Source organism: Atractosteus spatula, chromosome 2 (assembly GCF_055471065.1).
Source record: "Atractosteus spatula isolate fAtrSpa1 chromosome 2, fAtrSpa1.hap1, whole genome shotgun sequence".
Lineage (NCBI taxonomy): Eukaryota > Metazoa > Chordata > Actinopteri > Semionotiformes > Lepisosteidae > Atractosteus > Atractosteus spatula.
This window is the reverse complement of record NC_142707.1, coordinates 65,782,791-65,787,045: the sequence shown is the minus strand read 5'-3', so window position 1 is coordinate 65,787,045 and position 4,255 is coordinate 65,782,791.

The following is a 4,255-nucleotide window of genomic DNA, read 5'->3' as shown; positions in this document are numbered from 1 at the left end:
GTCGGCTTTTCTCGCTTTTTGAGGTTTCCAGAGATTCAGAGGCCGGTTTTACCTGTGATTAGGGTTGGGATTGGGTTACAGCGAGAGGAGAAGGCGGGGTCTATATTACAATAACATTAACTCTACACCTGTGATTGGGTCTAGGCGTGGGCTGGGCCCGAAGCTCTTCAATTGTTTTCACAATTGCTTAGGAAAGGCCTGGGACGACACCGGGACTATGTGGACACAATTTGTGATGATTTTTTTTTTACAGTGTCCGCCCTCCCCCGACATGTGGGTGTCTTCTACATTTTGGTAACCGCATAAAAAAAACTCTTGTTACTCGGAGAATATTAAAAGCACTCATTTTCTGACCTCGGTGCCCTCTTCCGCCACTGTCTCTATCATATGCTGCATATTCTCACAGGGCAAGTACAGGTGAATTCCACCGTAACACATCCATGACCTAAATGCACATATCAGACACCAACATTACTTTAAAATCCCAATTCATAGGTTTGAGTGTGAGCTTTTCAAATTGTACAAAGATTTGAGGTGGTTGCAGTTTGCCAGGTTAGATTGAAGAAGGCTCCACAGCCGAAACTTCGTGTTTTTCGTTTCCACTTTTCATGCGAAATGAACTTTTACAATATTCATATTACACGACTATTTGTGGTCTGTAATTGAATAGTGATTCTTTTACCTTTAAATGTCGGTTTTATTGCTATTCATTGTTTACTTTTCCAGTAATAAAACCAAAATGTTATTCAAGGGTTATCAAGCTATTGTAAGTGAAATGTTTGGTATCTAGTCCTCGCAAATCTTGCCTAGACTAGAGCACGCAATATTGGTAACTATTGGCTATAGCGCTGAAACTCTCTAACACCTTGCTCCTCCTTAAGACAAAAAGTAAGCCCATATACAGCCTTGATGCTCAAAGAGGAAATATGCGTTTTTGGCTAGACCGGTAAAATATCACATTTGTCCCCGAACAAGAGGACGCAACCGGAAAAGTACGTGAAAGTGCATTGAGAATAGAGAGCAGGAGACACTTCCTATCTTTACCCAAAGGGTTGTGGGGTTATGGGAAAGTTGCCCGCCATTACAGCACATTGCTGAAGCCGATACTCTGGTTTTGGGTCAATTAGTTACTATCAAGCGTGATGTGCCGCCCGGCCTCTTCTTGCGTGTCACTTTTATTATGTGAACTCATTTTAATAAAAAAAGAGTCTCAAACTCTGTGACCTTATTTCTGCTCAAAGAAGACCAGATGGAAATGCACTGGTTACAGGTGCGTGTTGTTTTAGGGTCACCCGACGAGCAGGACTGCAGTACCAGACCTTACTAGACCTACTAAAACTGGAAACCTTATGGGTGCGTTGTGCGTACTGTAGGTCCTCACATCGATGCTGTCTTGTGAACTTTCTGGACGGGTACTGTGACCAAGAAATGTTGCTTGAATGAAGATGATTCATCGGAAGGAATTTAAAAATACCACCACACTGGCGTAATGTGAACGTTGCAGCGTGCGGCGAGTTTTCGAAGATAATCAATAAAGATAAAACAATCTTAACGTGTCACCTGCACGGCGTTTTAGAATAGCACACGGTGCGCTTTGGGTGCTTTATACGGTGTTATAAAATAACCAAAAAACGTCCCTGAATTTACCCGTAGTCCACACACACAACTTTATTTCCCGACCTTGTTTCGCGAAGGGGAGTAGGGCCTGGGTTCAATTTGAGTGATTATTAAACACACACTCTTTATCCATGTCCGTCTTAGACTTTGATGATCTGTTTCTAAACGTTTTTTTATATATATTTATGTTTAAGATTCGCTTTATGCAAAACAAGATGATCGGAACCTATGAGATAAATCACATGCGGTACAGAACCACAATGTATTATCAGATTTGGCAGTGGAGAACTGTGTGAGATGCAAAGGGACAAGAAGGTAATTATTACACGCTGAAATGTGTGGGAATTAATCTCAAATATTGAAAATGTCAAGATACCATGAGGCTACTCTTGAAAACGACATTCCCTATCTTGGAAAGCAGCCTAACTGTACCTTCATTCTCAAGAACACCGTCCCTTTCAAAACAACCCTGATTTAGAATAGATGTTTTGAAACACGACAAGCTTTGCATTCTGCGTGTTTGATACTGTTGGAGAAAACTAGCTTTGTTTTCAATCAAAGCATTGTAATACACATTTATTTTTTTTTTACTTGAAAGTTGTGAAATACGAATTTATCCGGTTGAATGATGGGCTCTACCCAACATTGTATTAATAAATGAACCTTTTGAGTGGAAAATCACACTAAATTGTTGATTTTAATTGTACACCCCCAGATTCTCTTACACGACGCAAGTGTCGGCGCGCTTTGCTCAGGATGCTGCCGATACCTGTGCAGCTGGACCTATTCACGCACAGCCTATTCACCTGCGCGTATCGGGCCTGAAGTGTTTCGGCCATCGAAACCCAGGGGACCCCCCAGCCGCCTCACTCTTTCTCCGGGGTCGGCAGCCTCGCAGCTGCAGATGAGGCGCGAACGGGGGCATTTCAATTCAAACCTTCAGGCGTCTTAGACCACCCAGTCAGGGTAACTGTGGCCACCCCAACCTAAGGGGAGAACGGGCTGTATTAGGATTCGTTTTTACTTTAAACGATGTAATACAATGTACCCCCCCCCCTTCTTTGACACCAAAGACGATCAAGTAAGGTACTTTCAAGGGAAAAAAAACACGTTAGTTTTTGAACGTTTGATGATTTTTGTTTTATTGATTTAGCTCTGCCTCCGCGTACTCCGTTTTTACTTTTTAGTCAAAGACGACCTCAACAGTAAAAAACAAAAACAAAAAAAAACAAAGGGAGAAATGGTACAGCGGAGGAAGACAAAATTCTCCGTTTATAAAGAAAGAATCGAAAATCGAAAGAATCGATTTAGCAAAAGTATAATTTTCTTTTTAATACTGAAAATATTTAAACACACGAAACAAAAAGCTAACATTCTCAGTTTCGTTGTTTAAATAATAAAACTTTTGAGGTTTACAAAGCACAGGCTGCCTAGGTTCTTTTTTTTGTTTGTATTTTGCACCTACACGCCTGTTAACACCTGCTACTGTATGGTAGGAGTTTGAATAATAAGAAATTTGCATTTATATAGCGCTTTTCATCCCAAAGCGCTTTACATATGGGAGGTGCTGCAGTAACTGCAGTGCGTGACATGCGGCAGCTTTTAAATATGCCGAATTGATATTTGTTTTTTAAACAAGGAGGAAAAACATAATTTAGCATTATTAGATTTAATAATGCACCTAATTACCCCGTTTACTCTGTTGGTTAGATAAAAAGACTAAGCTCTGCTACGAGTTCAGGTGACACCTGAAGAAGGCTCCACAGCCGAAACGTTGTGTTTTTTTCTTATCATTTCAGCATGGAATAAATCTATGACTTGTTTCTTTGCAGCTCTGCTATTATTCACCCTGTTCTAAACCGATGAAATAGAAAATTTTAAATACTAACACAACCCATTTGACCTTCAACACAAGCAGTGTATAATACACGCAACGATAAAAATAATGCTGGAGAGGGGAAAAAAAACGTTTAAACCTTTTGGTTCTATAAAGCCAGCGATTAAATTGTAATCGACAGTGTAACGTATTGTTTCGTGTCCGCAATAAGACCAGAGTAGACCTCAATGGATACCGTATACCGACCACAAATGTGTTAAAGAAACGGTATTGTAATGTGCTCAAGGTCGCACGTTCAGATGTTCTCGCTGGGAAACCGCTTTCAATTTAATGTTTTCCACAATTTCAGAAGAGGGAGGCAAAAGTGTATTTTAGACGGCACAGGACGTTTTGGACGCCTCATTCAATTCAATGCAAACGCTCGCCAGCTATGGTGTGCAAAGGTCCCGCTGCGGTGATCAAAATAGCATGTCATGACCTACAGTAAAGTCTACCTCCTGCCGTTTTGGACCCACATTAAGATACAAGATAATAAATCAGGCGGAGCGGCGGCTCTGTGGCTCGGGATCTGCGCCTGTGGCTGGAAGGTTGCCGGTTCGTATCCCGCGGCCGGCAGAGGAATCCTCCTCCTCTGGGCCCCTGAGCAAGGCCCTCAACCCCAACTGCTCCAGGGGAGCTGTATAAATGGCTGACCCTGCGCTCTGACCCCAAGCTTCTCTCTCCCTGTCTGTGTGTCTCATGGAGAGCAAGCTGGGGTCTGCGGAAAGATGAATTCCTAATGCAAATTGTATAGGGCTAATA